The sequence below is a fragment of the Hemicordylus capensis genome, chromosome 2 (genome assembly GCF_027244095.1).
Source record: "Hemicordylus capensis ecotype Gifberg chromosome 2, rHemCap1.1.pri, whole genome shotgun sequence".
NCBI lineage: Eukaryota > Metazoa > Chordata > Lepidosauria > Squamata > Cordylidae > Hemicordylus > Hemicordylus capensis.
In genome coordinates, this window is record NC_069658.1 from 67737259 (window position 1) to 67756775 (window position 19517).

General features: G+C 45.9%; 2 long non-coding RNA genes across 2 annotated transcripts; one reads left to right on the forward strand and one right to left on the reverse strand.

The window, feature by feature from the left end:
- Positions 1–2271: 2271 nt before the first annotated feature.
- On the reverse strand, positions 2272–12723 carry LOC128347993 (uncharacterized). The gene is made up of 3 exons (XR_008317868.1): positions 12646–12723; positions 4666–4758; positions 2272–2652 (listed from the first exon to the last, which is right to left on the reverse strand). It is a non-coding gene; the product is annotated as an uncharacterized LOC128347993 (long non-coding RNA).
- LOC128347994 (uncharacterized) lies at positions 9192–14845 on the forward strand. Its single transcript, XR_008317869.1, has 3 exons — positions 9192–9268; positions 11256–11367; positions 14471–14845. It is a non-coding gene; the product is annotated as an uncharacterized LOC128347994 (long non-coding RNA).
- Positions 14846–19517: the final 4672 nt, after the last annotated feature.

Genomic DNA, 19517 nt, shown 5'->3' on the forward strand with positions numbered 1-19517 from the left:
TTCATCAGCTCCCCATCACCACTGAAATAGCTGCCCCCAGAGCCATATCCTGCATTAGCCATCCCCTAATGCAGTGCTCCTCTGGGTTAATGGTTACTGGGGTGGTGTCTGGTAAAGAACAATAGGTTCTGGAGCAAGTAGACATTACCAGGGGTCTAGCTTACCAAAACTCATTAAAGCTATTGACTTTGTGGATTTGGAGTAATCTGGGAGACATGACGAGCTGAAATCAGTGCAGAGGTCAAGATTGCAGGATGTGAATGGTAGGAGGATGAGTCATGGTTGTCTTGCCCTGGGGTCTCAGGAGCACAAGGTTCTCCATAGAAGAGGTGTTAGAGTGCTTGGTTTGGACTCTTCGGGGAGCTGCGGCTGTGCCCTTCCTTGGCCTTATGATGCTCTTAGCTACAGTGTTGAACACTGTCTCATTCCTGGACCCTCCTATGGGCAGGCAAGCCCAAGCTGTGCACCTCTTTAGAGGTGTAAGGCGGTTTCTGGACCTCCTAGCAGTCTTTAGCATTTTCAGCAGATCTACTTGTTCTTCTCATCTTGTCTCCATCTATGCCAATAGCTGTTAGAAGACTATTGTGGCACCCATCCATCTAACAGGGTATGAGGAGTCTGTCCAGTATGTCCCAGAACTGACGACTAGTTTATACAATCAGCAGAATCAAGAGGTAAATCTTTTGCTAGGTGTTGCTGCTATATTGTTGCTAGGTAGAAAAAGGTTAGGTTGGCAGATTATTCAACTTTGGAGTGGAGGGGAATGCATATATGAAGGTTCTCTAATGAGGAAAACAAACCTTGCATACAGTAAAACAAGGAGGCAGATCTCACGATTAGTGAGGCCCACTTTGTCTGGGTTTGTGGGGAGAGCAGGCTAAGCCCATTCTCCCCGCAGACGATCGGGCAGACCTGCCTGGGTGGCCGGATCAGCCACCCACATGACTGCCAGCTCCGTGACGGAGCCAACAGGGGTTGGGGAGTTCGGGGGTCGCACAGCTCCTCGAAGCTCCAGTATGCCCTGCACAAGCGCGCAGGGCATACTGGAGAGACCCCACGCTGGGAGGCTGCTTTTCAGCCTCCCAGCTGGGGGTCTATTAATAAGTAGCCGCGGCGCAGAGCCGTGCCATGGCTACTCACAATCCCAAAAACCAGGTTTGTGGAGAGCTCGCTCCGCAAACCCGGTTTAAGGGGCGGGCTACTTGAGCAAGTTACCTGCTCAGGAATAACCGGGCTCGCAGCCAAGCCCAGCGGTTCCCACGGTGGGACAAAATTGGGCTAGCGGAGGCTAGCCCGATTTCGTCCCATCATGTGAATAGCCTCAAGAGGTTCTGGTAAGAACTAATCTGCCTACTTTCCTTTTATAATCTTAATTGATAATTACCAACTTCTGCCTCATACATTCACATGTCCACCATCTTTAACCTGGGTGGATGACATCATCACAAACTATGCCACTGAGGTGTCCCTACAACTGTACTAAATTTGATTCAAATCAGTTAGGTGGCCACAAGTTAGCCCATTTGTGCTCAAACATTCACACACACACCCCACCTTGAATCGGGGTAGAAGAAATCATTACAACCTACACCACTGAGGCGTCCCTATGCTTCACTACAGTTGAAGCAAATTTGGTTTTAATTGGTTAGGCAGTTCACAAGTTAGCCCACTTGCACCTCAAAGGTTCATGCATCTGCCATCTTGTATTGGGGGTGGATGACATCATCACAAACTATACCATCGAGGTGTCCCTATGTGTCACTCACTACAACTATAGCAAATTTGGTTCAAATTGGTTAGGTGGTTCACAAGTTAGTCCATTTGCTCCTCAAACATTCACACATCTGCCATCTTGAATCAGAGTGGAAGACATTGTTTCCATCTATGCCACTGAGGTGTTCCTATGTGTCCCTACAACATCACCAAATTTGGTTCAAATTGGTCCAGGCACTGCGAAGTTGATAGAGGGACTCACACACATATATGTCGGACACATGGACAAACACACAGAAAGCTGGGTGATGTCATTAGCTTACTTTCCTTAAGGGAAGTAGGCTAACCTGCCAGAAACTTGCTAAATTGAGTGATCCCTTATTTTCCCACTAAGCTCCACACAGCTTCCAGCAGCTTCACCCATACATGATGTTTATTATTTCCTTGGTGCACTACTGTTAGGGAATGTGCCTTATGTGACACATCCATTTTCCATAAACATATCTGAGCTGCAATCTAGTAAAATATAAGGATTACATTCTTCTCTTCCCATGGACGTCTTATATGAGTCATGGCAGTCTTATATGAGTGACAATTAGAGGCAAACACCGAAAGACGAAGGACACAATGAGGGACATCAAACCTATTACACTGTGGAACAGTAATGCTTTACAGAGGGCTGTAAGTATTTGAGTAACTGGGTTGTTATTTTTTTATATATAGGGTATAGAACATCTATTTCAGGAAGCTTTTATGGAACTTAGGGATATTTATGGAACAGGTATGTGTGAAACAATATAAATCTTCTAGCAGTAGTAGTTAGACTGAAGGTGCTGAAAGGTAAGTGGAACTTCTCTATCAAGCACTGACTGCAGAATCCATCATGTGAAGTACCAGTTTTAGACAATCTAGTTGTAATTGATTCCCACCAGACAGCACCTGCAAAATTCAACGGAGGAGAAAAAGAGTTGTCTCAACCCACCATAGCCACCTTAAAGGCAATTGTGATTTCAGTTAGTGAAACTCTTTGCAAAATTGTGTCTACAGGAATGAAGCCTGGCCATTACTTAAGTGCAGAAAGTCTGGTATGAAGTACATTTTCTAGTATTATTACCTCTGCAGAACAGTGGTTTAGGACAGAACACACTTGCTTTTTCTAACTAATTTTCAATCTTTACTAATCACCTCCCCTCCCCTGTAAAAAAAATGTCTGCTTTCCCCCACACAAGATGTCTGATGCCAAGAAAAACCATTCATTTTCGTTAAAACCAAGCCAGCTATGATTGAAATGCTTGTGTGAAAATTGGTTTTGTAATAGAAACCTTTGTCAATAATTTGGTCAATAGATTCTTAACTGAATGCACTTAGCAGGTTTTAGAGGTTGGGTCTGATTAATCTGGATACACGATGCTTGTTATCCACTGTGTTTCCCCTTCCTTTACTTAGATTAATTGCTCTCTGGCCTGCTTTGATTTTTCTTCTTTTTTCTAGTGTCCTTACAGAAAAAGGAAGGGAGGGGTGGACCAGCAATATGAACATGAACCCCAGAAATTCATTTCCAAAATTTTCTTGCTAAAGAATAATATTTCCATCAGAGACAGCTCTCTTTCAGCTTCATTTTGTCTGAACAGTAACAGTGGCATCCAATGGTCAGCTGTATTATTGCCCAGTGTATAAATTCTAATGATTTTCTCCATAGCTATTTGATAAATCAGATGCTTCTCTCAGCATTAGACATACTGCAGCGATCATTTACAAAACCTGAAGTATTTACTATATCTCTGGGAATAGCCTGTGTGACATGTATGGGCCGTTTATATTCCAGAAGCGTGAACTCTGAGGATATATAATTTAGATGTCAAAGTCAAGAATTTGGTATTTCATAGTTCAATAATGCTAACCTACTTTATTCCTCAGTCTCCCTCTGGAGATTAGAAACACCAAGTCACTAGCAACAAGAAAAATAACCCAGATGACTTACATTGTAAGATTTGAAATGCTGTCGCTCTACTATATGGTCATAACATCTGGCCAGAATAGTATAAACATGTTTTTTTACACATATACTGGACAACTATTGTGAATTAATCTTGCTCAGTCAGTCACCAAAAACCTGAGGATGATGGGAGTTGTGCTCTGACAAATCCAGGGGATCCAGGGTTGGGAATCTCTGCCCTAGAGGTACTGTATTTACCTGAATCCAAGACTAGTTTTTTTCCAAGTTCTTTGATGTTAGAAATCAGGTGGCCATGTTACATTCAGAGTCCTCTCCCTTCCAGGTAAATACAATATAATGCATATTTAACCTGTACTGGGGGTGGGGGGTAGGCTTGTCTTAAATCCAGAGTCTGCTATTCAGGTAAATACAATATGTTCTCCAATAGGGAACTGCACGGAATCGGTGAGGTGCGGTTCAATGGTGGGGGGGATGGCTTTAAGAGTGGGGGTGGGTGCACTTCCCCCCCCCCGCCACCCCGGATACTTAAGAGCCCGTCGGGGTGGCAGCATACCTCCCTGCCACCCCGTGCCACCATTTACCGGATATACCTGGAAGTAGGAATGGCGACTACATGCATCTCTTGTGCGCATGAGCACGTCACACTCACACGTTCGCACATTGGGTGCACACATGCGAGCAACACACACAGTCGCCGTTCCTACTTCTGGATACATCCGGTAAACCACAGCAGGGAGGTACACTGCTGCCCCAACGGACTTTTAAGGACCCAAGTGCCGGTGGCGGAAATGCGGGGGGGGAGTGCACCCACCCCCGCCCTTAAAGCCACCACCCCCGCCGTCGAACCTTCGAACCGGCGGGAGTTCGAACCAGTTCAGAGACCCGTAAAAGGGCCACCGAACTGTGCACATCCCTATTCTCCGATGGAAGGAGAGTACTGGGCAGATTCAAGCCTCACCCTTATCTAGAGGTGAGGAAGTCAAAGTCATTCCTACCTCCATCTTTTTACTGAAGACCTAGGGGTTCCAACTGTCCCTCTCCCATTCTGCCTTTCTCTCCCCCACTCTCTTTGATTTTTCTTCTTTTTTCTAGAGCAAAAGGGAAAACATAGCAAAATAAACATGAATCCCAGAAACTGGTTTCCAAAACTTTCTTGCTAAAAAATATTAATTTCCATCTGTGGTTGCCATCCTGACTAATGACGTACCAACGCTCTGTCAGGAGTGCTGGCACTTCTGTGCTGCATTGCAGACTAGCTAGTCACGCAGGGGAAGGAAAATTTCCGGTGATCTCTCCCACCGCTGGAAGCACTCCCAGTGATCCAGAAGTGGGTCCCTGAGGGCTGAACAACACTCAGGGACCCATTTCCAGTTTGCAGGGAGTGCTTCCAGGAATGGGGAAGATTGGTGAATATCCCCACACCCAGCATGAGTGTGGTGTGTATGCTGTCTCAATCTGGAAGGCAGTGGCAGTGTGAGTGAATATCACACTTCCTTGGAAGCACTAGCAGTTTATTAGTCAGAATGTCGGCACTTAATATAGGGGGTGATCTTAATGTCTGTTTTTAGGTTCTGAAAAATCCATCTCATTTTGTGCCCTGATCTATCTTTCACCAATATTAATTTATGGTAGGAAAACATTATGAGCATTTTCATGTGCAAAGTTTAAATGCACCTTTCAGCCCTTCTACTTCTGTCCTATATGTATTTTGTTAATTCAAAATGGAATGCAGAAGAATAATCAAAAAATTGTAGCTGGTATAAATTTTAGCTATATTACCTACAATATTACAAAATGATTTACGCAAAAGCTTATTCAGATCTGACATTTGAAAGTAGCCTGTGTTGAAATCAGATTTGAGTCATTATTAGTTAGCTTGGACATTAGTAATCACTATTGGACATCTTTTATTAGGGCTGCTAGAGCTGTCAAATAATTAATGAATGTTAGTCAATTAAGCATCAATCTTTTATCCAATTAATTAACTCATTAATTAAATGTAAATATATGTGCATATTAGTATAAATACTACCTTAAAGTATTGAAGTAACATAATTTCATGAACAAAAGCTACTACTCATTTTTGAAATAAAGTATAAATAGAAAGACATTGGCCACATTCAGATGTAACAGCTAACCGCAGTAAAACCTGGCTGGGGTTCCAGTTCTTAACTCCAAATAGCGCCACACAGATTCACCAAACTGCGGTCAGCCATACTCCAGTTGCAGGAGAGGGTAACATCTCCCTGCTGTTTGGCCTCAAAGGCCCATCCCAGCAAGCTCCATGGGCAGACTGTGGGCAAAGTGTCACCACATCTTTGGGGAGGCCGCAATTGGCCATGTCCTCAAAGGGGGCGTGCCAAGCGGGATCGTGCATTTTCAGAGCGCTCCAACCACCCTAGGCAGGGAAAAGTGATTGAAATCCATTAAATGTCCTGCAATGCCAGCACTACTTCTGCCAGCCATGGCACCACCACCTCTCCCAAGTAGCCCATGAAAGTACCACACAAGGACGATTTTTCTGGTGTTTTGGGGCCCCGAGGGGGTGGTTAATTCCACTTTCTTTGTGGTAGGGGAGGGAGAAATCCATATTTGCTAGTATGGGATATGCAGATGTGGAGGGCAAAGGATTGGGGGGGGTGTGTCAGTCCCACCATGACCAGGGAAGATGTTGTGAGGGGAGACCCCAGCAGAGCAGTCCAGGCAGATCCATCACAAACCCACTGCAAGCAGCTTGCTGCCCAGTGGGCACACACTCTCAAGAGAGGGCTAGTCTACTGGGGATAAGGATGCATTTGCTGTGCCCATCTTGGGTGATCCCTACCCACAGACTGCAATCTCACAACTTGAGCCACACATTTGAGCCACCCACCACCAATGAACCCAAGGGGGCCCCACTATAATGGGGCCTCCAACGTTCTCTTAAACAAAATAGAACAAATTATCCATTACCTCCCCACTGAATCCCTCTGAAGCCTTGCATGCATTCCAGAGGCGATCCTCACATCCCATGTTTTGTAGCCTGCCTACATGCACAGCCATGGAGTGGGCCCACGGGACCGTACATTTACACAAATTTAAAAATCCCAGGTCCACTCTGTCTGTGCGCCATATGCAGATAAGTGGAATCATGGGAGAGGGCACTTGCCTCTTCTCCCCCAGCCCCAGGGTCAGCTGCAAGGGCTACAGGCAAGGGCACACCTGTGTACAGGTGCAGATGGCCAGGTAGGGGGCTTGTTTCCATGACACCTTGACTGCCATTCCTGGGATCAGTAAAGCAGTCTCTGGGCTACCCCTGCCCTCCGATTCCCAACACACAGCTATACTTGGAGCGCCCATGGCCTGACACTCTCGTGAGCGACCATAGTCCATGTGGGCTTTGCTAGCCACCCTCATCACAGATGAAATATCACTCAAAAAACTGGAGCGATTCTTATCCCATTGGCCTTCCTTATGAATAAGCCAGGGTTGTAAAATCCCCTGGGGAAGTGGCTGAGCCCCACTTCCCCACCCTATCTATCTATCTATCTATCTATCTATCTATCTATCTATATCTCACAGATCACCCTTTATCCTCCCCACCCTCTTCCCCTGTGCAGACTTCTGTGCAGCTAAAGGTCATATAGATGCTCCCTTTGTCCCTGCCCAGGTGCGTGCGTGGAGGGGAGGGAGGGGTAGACACCAGGACAGACCTTTCAACCCATTCAAAACTCCTGGGTCCCCATCTGTCCTGGCACCGTATGCAGATCAGCCAACATGGGGATTGATGGGAGAAGGGAGCCCCCATTCCCCGGCCACCCCTGGACAGCGGGGTGGCCGCTCCGGGGTGATCGCAAGGGTTCACGTGTACACATGGGTGAGCAGGCTATCAGGGGGCGTGGTTTTGCAGCAGCTTGTCTGCAGCCCCCAAGACAAGGAGAGCAGCTTCCAGGGTACCACTCCCCATGGCTGCCATCCAGAAAACACCTATTTAGACCACCCATGGCCTGGCACTCCCATGAGGGAGTGGATAGTGGGATAAGGGGATGTTTTGCTGTCTGGCATCATTCCAGATTTGTCTGGGCAATTCTCTCCCCTCCCCTCTGATGGACTTCCGCATGAGTTGTCTGGGGGGGTCCCCATGTCCTTTCACTCTCAGGCCTGGCTATGGAGCCCTGGCTCGGGTGGCTGTATCCTTGAAAAAGGATCTCAACTGACCCAACGTTAACCCTGATGACCAGCCTCAATCATGAGCAAGCCTGTCGGGGCACAAATCCCCCAAAGGGGAAGGAGTTGGGGGCCCCTTGCCAAAACAAAAGAACCGAACTTGGCTGCTTGGGAATCCCTTCTGGGAGGCTGCCTTTCAAACCCTGCCAACAGCAACCCCACCCAAACCATTTGGTTCTTCACAGATGGTTCTTCTCATAAGCAAGCCTAGGGAGCAAATATCCCCACCTGAGGGGGGGGGCTGGGGCCCCCTTCCCCAACTTATCTGTGAAAAAATAGAACTTTGCTGCTCTGCCACTTGGAGTGTTTGTGCTTGTAGACATACATAACTGTTTTATTTATTTATTTATTTAGCACATTTATATACCACCCCATACAAAAATGTCCCTGGGCGTTTCACAATATAAAACCTATTAAAACATTAACATAATTAAAACAATTTAAAATACAATTTAAAAAACTCTAAAACCGAAGCTTTAAAACTATAAACTAAAAAGCTGACTAAACAAGTATGCTTTTAGGTCCTTCTTAAAAACAGTCAGAGAAGGGGGAACTCTCTAATTTCGTTAGGAAGCACATTCCAGAGTCCTGGGGCAACGCTAGAAAAGGCCTGGTTTTGAATCGCCACCAACCAAGCCGGTGGTAACTGCAACAGGACCTCCCCAGATGATCTTAACAGGTGATGGGGTTGATGAAGAAGAAGGCACTCTCTTAAATACCTCGGACCCAAGCTGTTTAGGGCTTTATAGGTAATAACCAGTACTTTGTATTTCGCCTGGAAACTTATTGGCATAACTGTTGCTTTTTTCTCAGGGCGGGAAGGCAAAGCACTTAGTGCAGCTCCACTGCAGTAGCAGGCCAGTGGTGGCTCCTTTAGGCCCTGCCAGCACTCCCCACTCCCATCAACACAAGCCGGCCAGGACCCAGTGTGGGCCTCCATGCATCTGAAGAGGCATGCCATGAGGCCCAAACCGGCCCATGCTGATGGGGGGAGAATGCCAGTGGGGCCTAGAAGAGCTGCTGCCAGCCCTCCACCGCCACACTGGAGCCTCGTCAGATAAGGTGACCTCCTCCCCACCCCGGCCACTCTTTTCAAGCCTAATTCAGTCTCTAGGGATCCACCCCCCCCCCCCCCCGCCCATGTTTGTAAAGGAGAATTCCCCTTTACAAGCATGCCAAACTGGGCTGAACCGGTTCGACCTGTTCATGTGCACAAACCAGGCCACACCCCCTTTGCACATGATGTCACACACAAAGGGGTGTGGTCCAGGCTGCTGAGAGCTCAAGCGAGAGCTCTCCAGAGAGGGAGAGGAAGGGGAAAACGCCCTATCAGGCTGTCGGCACTGTCTGAAATAACTAGAGGAGAGTTCACCCAGGCTCTTCGCGGCCCGGGTGTGGAAAGGGGGAGCTCGCTGGGAGGGCGTGGGAGGGGGGTATTCTCCATTGTTCTTGGGGCACCACGCCGCCACATTTGTTCGGGCTCTCGGCAGCACAGGCATGGAAGGTGGAGTTTGCTGGGAGGGCATGGGAGGGGGGAATTCATTGTTCTTTGGGTGTTGTGCCGCCACATTTGTTTGGGCTCTTGGTGGCCCAGGCATGGGTGGGGTAGTTTTCTCTGGGCTCCTCTGGAGCCCAAGCCACGCCCCCGTGTGCGTGACATCACATGCATGGGTGTATGTGGAGGGGGCCACCAAGCGGGGCTGGACCCAGGCCGCTACTCAGCTGGCTCCATGCCTGCTGCTGCCCAATGTAGGTGCCTGCTTGCTTTAGCTGGGCAGCTGGGATGACCTTCGCTCCTTTGGTGACCCTACTGGGAGTATACCTCCCAGCATACTTCATTCATCCCTCCCAGGAACACACATACCCCGCCACGATGAGGCAGCATAGCAGGACTTGGGGGGTGAGATAAAATAGACTCTTCTAATAGAATAGACTTCTCTATGCTAAATAGAAAGCAAATCAAGACTACTTCAAACTGGTGGTACCATTTAAGTATATCAGAACAAGTATTTGAGCTGAAGCAGAAAGGGTGGAGGTAGAGCAAGGATAGAGCAAGGAGCAGGAAATATTACTGGAAACTAAGTGCAAAGCCAAGTGCCAGAGCAAGAACATATGAGGATCCTGGGGGTAAGTGCTGGATCTAGCCCTACATGGGGCAGGCAATTAAAAGGAAGCACCTTCCTTTTTAGTGTGGTCTAAAGCCGCAGGTCTGATGATGATATGTGATGAAAGTCAGAAAGGACAAGTTTACTTTTAAATCTAATGAGCTGTGCTACCAAAAGGTTAATGAGGGATTTCAAAGACTCTGAAGTGTGACACAATTTAATACAATATTTCAGCTAGTGGTATGGCTGATTTATGGACTAATATGATGTATTAGACACTGGTGAGCAAAATGAGTCAGAAAATTACAGGCTTTCATGGGGCTTGTTAAAATCAGGACAGAGAGATACATCAAATGTAAGAAATTATGCAAAAAAATTAATGACTCTATATTTTACTGCAGTTAATAGAAAATAGACTTCTACATGGAATGGAAGAAATAATACTTTAAGGAAGGTGTTTGTCTATATTTCCAATTGGATATGAAAACTATGGTGTTTTCATAAAAACAGCCCTGCTGGATCAGGCCCAAGGCCCATCTAGTCCAGCATCCTGTTTCACACAGTGGTCCACCAGATGCCTCTGGGAATCCCACAGACAAGAGCTGAGGGCACGTCCTCTCTCCTGCTGTTGCTCCCCTGCAACTGATATTTAGCTTTGCTTTGTATAGCCTTGCCTTGTAAGGAAGGTGCTCTAGGCCCCTGATCATCTGGGTTGCCCTCTTCTGCACCTTCTCCAGTTCTATATTGTTCTTTCTGAGGTATGGTGACCAGACCTGTATATGCAGTACTCCAAATGTGGTTGCACCATAGTTTTGTATAAGGGCATTCTAATATTTAGTCATTTTATTTTCATTCCCCTTCTTAATGATTCCAGGCATGGAATTGGCCTTTTTCACAGCTGCCACACATTGAGATGACACTTTCTAAGAGTTGTCCACTATGACCCCAAGATCCCTCTCCTGGTCATTCACCAACAGCTGAGACCCCATAAGCATATATGTGAAGCTGAGGGTTTTTGCCCCAATATGCATCACCAACAAGCAAGCACTAACGAATCATATATTGGATGTGTCTCATAGGCTATCGCCCATAGGCTTCTGGTCTGATGGAACAGATACCCTTTCAGGGTTATAAATGAAGGTGTCCCCCTACCAACGTCTTGGAGGGATTGCATAACACACGCCAGTTGGATTTGGGCTGGACCATCAGCCACTTAAAGAGGAGAGCATATTTTTCCAGGAACTTATGAAGGTACTTCCCCGTTTGGATTGCAGGATCCTTAAAGGCCTAGGAAAAGAATCTGCCTCTGTCTGTGGCACCCTTGGATGCAGAGGTGGGCTTTCATGTTGTTCAGCCAGTGATCCTGCTACCTGGCCCTTCTCATGAGTAAGTCTAGGGATCACACTCGTTCCCCCACGGGGAAGGGGTGGGACCCCATTCTCCAGCATAATTGCCAAAAAACATAGACCTTAGTCATTCAAGAATCTCTGGTTGAGGCTACCTTTTAAATCTGACCCTGGGTATTGCCGCTCTGCCATATGTTGCCATACCAGCATTCTAAAGTGTTTGTCCTACTTATGTTGCCACCTTGAGGATGCTTGTGAACATACATCTTTGTAGCTTGATTTTTGGAGAGCAATGCACATAGTGCCCATCTACTCCCATTTCTCTCCTGATTGCCAGGAGGGGGGAGCAGGTGACAGGATGGGAAGAGGTCATGCCCCTTTGTGATTTTGTCATTTGACAGGCTGACAAGCTTGGGATGGGATGGTGCAGCGTCCCAGTTGCCAGGCAGTTGCTTTGTTGGATAGGAGACAGAGGAAGCGGGGTGAATGCTCCGCCAGTCAGCCAGTAAGAAGCACTGCAGGCATGGAGAGGGTGTGATCTTGGGTGGGTCTTCACTGCTATCTCTATGATTATGATTCAAGAAAGTGAACGAAACCACAGTTATGCTGCTGTCTGCATTCAGATATAATGCTGCCAGCAAAAATCTCAGGTTACGGCGGTGAAACTCACAACAAACCAAAGGTTCAAATTGGAGTTTGGAAAGGCAAACTTCAGGTAGCTTTTGCTGCAAAACCACAGCTGCATGCATTCAGACATAATGGGGTTCCAACCTCTGCCCCATTTAGCTGTGGTTTCACATTATGTGTGAATAGCACAAGGCATTTCACATTATGTGTGAATGCCTTGTGAAAAGGTGGGGTCACCAACTGAGCATAAATATGGTCAGTTTTGGTCATAAATACTTCCAGATGATTGTTCAAAGCAATCTGCAGATTTTAATAGCTTGATAGTGTTAACAACAGTGGGACAGGGAGGAACTCCAGGAATAGCTTTAATCAGAGTTGGCAAACTTTAAAAAGGAGGAAATCAGTAGCAGATGGGCGCTCCGGAAATATGAAAGGCCTTCTATACTATTCTTGACTGCCCTGGACCATTTCCTTCTGGAGTGGATGGACTGTAATTTGTTATGTCCTCAGCCCAGTGCATTGAATTGGAAGACACAGGAAGTTACAAGGCCTAGGCATTCCACCATGATGCTTCTTGTGTATTCTCTTGATTAATCTTTAACAAATAGCTCCAGTTTTATAAATTATACTAAGGTCTTTAATAAGCAACAACATTTAACTTAACATAATTACTAATCCTTTTGTTTCCTACCAGTATCTGTCTCTGAATCTCCATTTGTGCTCCTACTTCCTATCTCTGCTGCCACTTCTTGTCTCTGCTGCACAGACTTCTGGAATCTGTAGTACTATAGGAAACTCTGTAAGGAGCTAAACTACAATGCTTCTGAGCATGCCTCTCTCCCACTGGTTCCCCTAAGTTTCTTAGGAAGTGGGGGAGAATAGCAGGGAAAGTTTTCTGTTTCTTGGTAATGGGCCCCTTATAAGCCAGGCCTGAATTTGGATGGGTTTGGGCCTGCCAATGGGTGTAGCTTTCAAACTCTGCGAGTTCATATTCTAAACCTGACAGTTCCAGAATTTGCCCCATCACTAGTCTTGGTGTGCAAATTATTTTCTCTGGAGTGCTTGGCTAAGACATTCCAACTATACTTTTGGGTTAATGTGGGGAATCAGCTTGACTGTGGGGGAGCAATCTATTCCATTATTAACCTTGAGCAAAGTTTTGGTTGGAAAATGATGTGGAAATGTATTTGCAGTTTAAAGATTTATTTGGAGAAAGAAGGGGTACAGAAAATGAAAGGTTGTTTAGGCAAAGCAATAAAATCTTAACTAACAATCTTAACAAGAATCTCACTAAGAGGAATTTTAGCTTAAGGTCCAGATTGTAAATAAATCAGCTTAAGGCTCGCCATAGAAAAGGCTTGGGTGCTGAAATGGAAAGGAAGGAGAAGGGGGTGAAGCGATTTAAAGGGGCAGAAGGTTAGTACTACCTATCCTTGTCTGGTGGTGCATCCGGTGCACTTGTAGATGGACATAAGCAGATTTCCTCGTAGTGGGGAGGCAGCATAAAAGCAAGAAGAAAGGGCAAGTGGTGTAGCGCTACCACTCACAAGGTTGAGAACCAGTATGGCAAAGGTACGTATAGATTCTGGTTCCACTTCTGATCCCGAGGATATGTGGCTGGGCCAGGAGTACTTGTACTCCAAAATACGGCAGGGGGCAATGCATAAAACATGCTCCCATGCTGGAGGGGCTGAAACTCAGGTAGAACAATGAAGGTCATGGTTGCCAGAGTTGATCAGTTTGTGTGTAAACCCATTGAACAAAAGGCTGGGAATGGCTTGGGTGAAGTGTATGTCAAGGTCTCAGTGGGTGACCTTAAAAAGCTTATCTGAGAACACAGCCATCTCTTCAGATGGAGAGATAGATTTTTCTGGAATCTTAATGACTTTGCTCCTTAATCCTTGCCAGCTCATTAGGTTGTTGACAGTTGGATGGGGATGCGCCCCACTTATCTGAGTTACTGCAAAGGAGAGTTACCTCTGGCAGGAGGGAGTTAGCTATTCCCTTTGAGAATATGTTTTTAACCTGAGGTCTACTTTGCCAGCTTTTCCCTCTCTTTGAAAGTCAGAGGTTTGGGGGGTGATTCCCTTCAAGCCTTTGTTATGCTGACCTAGGGCTACATTGATAATTGCATAGTTTGCCAAATGTGGGCATGTGCAGAGTTCAAGATCCAGTAAGCTCAGGCATCCCAAAATGGAAACTGTGGTCCCACAATTCCAAATCATATAGAAGGGTGCTGTTTGCAGCCCCAAGATAAGCTGTTTTGGCAACAGTTACCACATTCTCTTAATGCTTAGTATCTTAAACAAAGTACATAAACATCCTCCAAGATATATATTTAGTTGGTGCTTAAGATGCAGTAATATATTGTCACCAGATTCTTATATATATATCTTATAATCATAAGATTATCATTATTTTATTACTACTATTATTCTTCCAAATGCTGTCATGTAAACACATACATACATACTTGCATTGTCTTGCATTCTTTATTTGTTTTTACTCTTTCATAGGATTTAGAAGCTATAAAGACCCACAACTCCCTTCTTTATTCACGGATTGGTTGCACCAAACAAAGCGAGAAAGCTTTCTATGCCTTAAATCCCCTTTAGACACCTGTTCTTTTCATCTTTAGCTTCTTAGTCGAGGTTAGCAATGATAGTGATTCCCCAAGCTTGCCCCATGCAGAGGAAGTCACAAGCTGAGAAAAAGAAGCTGAAGAAGATGTGAGATTTGCTGACTTGACACTGCACTGAATTGCTGTGACATTTGCATCTTTCTCCGATTGTGTAGTGTGCATAACGTTCATTGTTTGCATTGCTTGTACATAGTAAGTTGCCATGCAAATCACAGTTCATTATTATAACAGATATTCACTTGTAGCTGGGGTGAAGAGCAACAGAGGTTTATTCTCACAGTATTGTAATAGATTAGAAAGGGCAATAAAATAATAATATCTTGCTGTGTTCCAATTAGCAAAGTGCAGTAAGAAGCAAGGTTACTGGCCAGAATTTCAATTATCTTTTACAGTGGTATAGTGAGGTGGGGGGGGGCGGCGGCTGTGTTCAATAAATGAATATGTCCACCCCTCAAATTTGTTGGCATTTTATTGACCTGTCCACTTACCATTTTACCATTTTATTTTACCTGATTTTTTCCTACATTTTATTTTACCAGTCGCCCCCACACCCTGCCCATCACCTCTGCCTCCTTGGCAGTCCCCAGCTTGGTCACTGGCTCCATTGCTCACCCTCATCGTTCTCTACCCCACTTGCTCGCTCCCACCATCTCCCTTCATGTGTTTGCTCCCACCAAGCAGCTGATTAGTGTTAGTGGCTCCTACCGTGTCTGTGGCTGCCACCCATCTATCAACTGCTCCAGGGCAGGCCTAAGGCAACGTGCAGTTCTGAGGCCCCTTCTCCATCCTCATCCATCCCACATTTTTCCTGTGTTCTTGGGACATGTTGGGACACCATTGGCTCCTCCTCTGATCTTTTATTATAAGCTGCTCTGCCGGGGGTGGGGGGGTGGAGCTCAAATATGGGCACCGTCTGGAATTCCAGGGGAGTTAGTAAGCTTTGTCGAAGGGCTCTTACAAGGGCGGCGGTGCAAGAGGTGCGAGGGAAAAGGTTTCTTTGCCCCTTCCCTGCCGAGGGCGAGCAGTCCATGCCAAAAAAGCATCATTGTGCCATCCAGGTCAGCCCTTCATTTGCCCGAATTTTAGCTGGCCGAGTGAGCTGAACAGCCTGCTACCGTCTGCTGAGCAGCTGCTTTTCCTTCAGAGCCTGTGGCTGTGGAGTCCATGGCGCACAGCACATGACAGCACCTTTTCTGTTGCTCGCTCGCTCGCTCGCTGGCCTGCCCAAACCTCAGAGGGAGCATGAGGTGAGAGGCACAGCTGCACGTGGTTGCCTCTTTCAGCAGCTTACACTGCCCGAGGCTGGACTGATGGAGCTGAGCAGAAGCCGAAAGCGAGGAGGAGGGAGTGAGGAACACAACCTAGCTAGCAAAGGTTGTGTGGCTCTTTTGTTTGAACTTCAAAGGCAAGTGGGGGGAGGGAGTGGGGACTTTCTCCAGAGTGCAGAGTGCAGACTCCAAAAGTTAAAAGCAATTTGAACTTTTAAGCACATAATCTCAAAGACAAAACCTCATGAAGTGAGGATCAAGTGTCAGACAGGAGAGATAAGGAGCAACCAGCTTGCTTTGCTGCTGGCGGGGAAAAGGGGGGGTAGACTTCCTGTCTTTCCGTGCACTTGCTCCTTTCCCCTACTGCTGTGAGGAGTGCAGAACGCAGCACCTTGCCTAAAGCAACTTCACATTGGGGGAAAGCATTATTGCTGGGAAAGATGGAAAACATTGCAAAAATAAGGATAGGGATGGGAGAAAGTGGGGGACGCTCTTATGACAATTAACTGTATTCAAGCATGATTATTATTGATATAGTTTTTACTGCTTTTATATGCTCATTCTCAGTGTTCTGGAATATAAGAGTACTAAATCACAAGTGATCACTTGGAGTGATCACCTCTATATTTTCTAGACTGTGCTATATCATGGATGTTTGCAACTTGAGACATGATGTTAACTAATGAAAGAGATGTACAATATGGGTCAGATTATCTGGACATACCACTCATGAAATTTCCATTGCCAGTTGCAGCTTACAAGGTCAGATGTCATTGCTTTGTTTGTCCATCACAGTACTGAATTTTCTTAAGGACCTCGCCTCTGAAAGTGAGGATAACAGCCAGTGTTTGGCATTTTTATTAGGGAATAAACTGAAGATTACATTTTTCTCAGACTAAATGGAATCAACTTTATATTATTGGATTTGGGAAACAAATAGCAATATTTCCATTCTATTTTTAGAGGATGGTCTTGGCGGTGACGGGACTGCTGCCTCTGAGTCCCCAACATCTGCATTCTTATTAATGTAGTGTAAGTGGCCCACTAAAGGAGCCAAATGAGTCTATTAGATAAAAGCAGCAGCAAAACTAATAATAACTAGCTGACCCTGCACAGAGCATCTGTGTGCTAGTTGGGGCCAGCTGTGCCCCTGCAGAGCATCTGTGCCCCTAGTTCTCCCCCCTATGGTTCTCCTCCCAACCCCAGGTTTTTCTTCCCCCAGCCTTAGTCGGCTCTCCCCCCAAGCCTTCTGCCCCATTCTCCTCCCCCCCCCCGCAGCCTCGGGTTCTCCTCCCGCCCACCGCCACTTGCCTTTTCTCCATGGCAAAGCCATCCCGCTGCCGCCTCCCGCCTCCTCTTCCCGGCAGCCTTAGTCCACTGGCCATCCTCCTTCTTCGCCTGCTAGCCAGGCTCCTCCTCAGCCCAGCAGGATTTCGCCCGCCAGCCAGCCTCATTCTCCTCAGGCCGGTGGAGTCTTGACCACCAGCCAGCTGCCTCTTCATGCATGTGCAGAACTCTCACGAGAGTTCCACCACACATGTGATTTCCGCCACGCATCCCCACACATCTGTCCAGCTTAGAGAATTAAGTATATAGATCATCATCATCAAGTACATAATTGGAAATGATCACTTCTGCTTTTATTTACCTACAAATATGTCTTGATCCAGTTTGGGAAGAATATGGGTTGGTGTGAAGCTGCAGGTGTGAAGCTCTTCATCCAGCAGGGTAAAGGTAAAGTGTGCCATCAAGTCGATATCGACACCTGGCGCCTAGCAGGGTACAGCAGCAAATTTGCCTTCTATCTCCACCATTTCCATTGCTGAGCCCCTGGTGGCGCAGTGGTAAAACTGCCACCCTGTAACCAGGAGGTTACATGTTTGATCCTGACCAGGGGCTCAAGGTTGACTCAGCCATCCATCCTTCCGAGGACGGTAAAATAAGTACCCAGAATGTTGGGGGGCAATATGCTAAAAATCATTGTAAACCGCTTAGAGAGCTCCAGCTATAGAGCGGTATATAAATGTAAGTGCTATTGCTATTGCTATTGCTATTTCATAGATAGTGATTTATTTATTTATTACATTTATATCCTAGCCTCTCTCCAGTGAGCTCCATGTTTCTCTTTACCTCTCATTTTATCCTCAAATCAACCCTGTGAGGCAAATTAGACTGAGACATAGTGATCGGCCCAAGTGAACTTCATGGCTAGGTCCCAGGCTGGGTGAACCCAGGACCCAGGCTGGGTGAACTTTGAACCTGGGTCTTCAAATCCTAGTCCAATATGCTAGCCACTACACCATGCTGGGATAGATAGGGCTATGAATCACATTGGGCCAGTAATCACACCTGATGCAATACAGGCTCTATCAGAACATTTTTCATTGCATACAATCGAAAAGCAGTCTTCATTTCTTTCCTCCCATAAGGAATATTCACACTTACTGACTCCCGGAATCAACAACATTACAGAACACCCACTTTTCTTCCGGGGAGGGCGGGGAGAGGAGCCCAAGCAGCCTGCCTGAACCAGGAGGGAGTGGAGACGCACAGAGCCTTAGAGCAGCTACTGCCATGTGTGCTGATAGGAGCATCTACTTATTACTTATAAGTAAGAAAAGATTTAAAAAGAAGTTTACCAAAAATACTGTGACACGACAGTAATACTGTTAGCTACATTAAAATATTTTACATCAAAATGTTCTGTTTTGGTGTTATATTTTATAGGTTGATCTCAGGATTTAAAGGGTGATAAGGCTCAAGGATACTGAAAGCCTTAACCCCTAGCACCAGTTTTGTAGGGTCAATTGTAGAATTGTAGAATTTAGTGGTGATGAATGCACTCAACTCTGCTCCTCAGCATAAGCTGGGCTATCTTTACCAGTAAATAGCACCTGTGGGCATCGGGAGATGGGGTGGGGGAGGTGGCAGTCTGAGGGAATCTATGACAGTGCTGCACACAGCTAATAAGACAAGATTAAAAACTAAACTTGATATATTACAAAGTGCTGGGATAGTTAAGGTATCTAAGGTATATTAAATGCCTGCAATGGTTAGGTAAAAGATAATTCCCCAAATGTTGGTGGTTGATGTTCAGAGGGGAGACATTTCACAGTGCATCAGCCAGCTTGCATAATATGCAAATTAGCTTCAGTGCAATTTGCATGATATGCAAATTAGGCTGCCCAGATTTGGGAAGCTTGAATATGGCAACCCTCCCTGCAGCCAAATTGTCTTGCACAAGTACCACCTAGAGCCTTTGGAGTCAGGTGGTATATACATTAAACTAAACTAAACTAAATAAAATAATAATATTGCAATTGTTGTAAACTGCCCAGAGACTTGCGTTTGGGGCGATATGTACATATGTTAAACAAACAAACAAACAAACTGCTGTGAACCTGAAGACCTCTAATGAAATTGTGTGCCTTGACATCATGTCAGTGTTTGAGCTTGGCAACTTTTCTTTAAGTAGTGTACCTTGGCCTCATGCCAATGCTTATTTTGTGTGTTAATTGACAAATAAAGAGACATTTGAGGAGCAATGAATTCCATCTTATTTTTTTACTTATCTGAACTATCCTTGGATTAGCATAGCCTAATAACACAGGGGTTCATTTTGCTTGGCGTGGAAAGCCTAAGTCAAGCGATTTA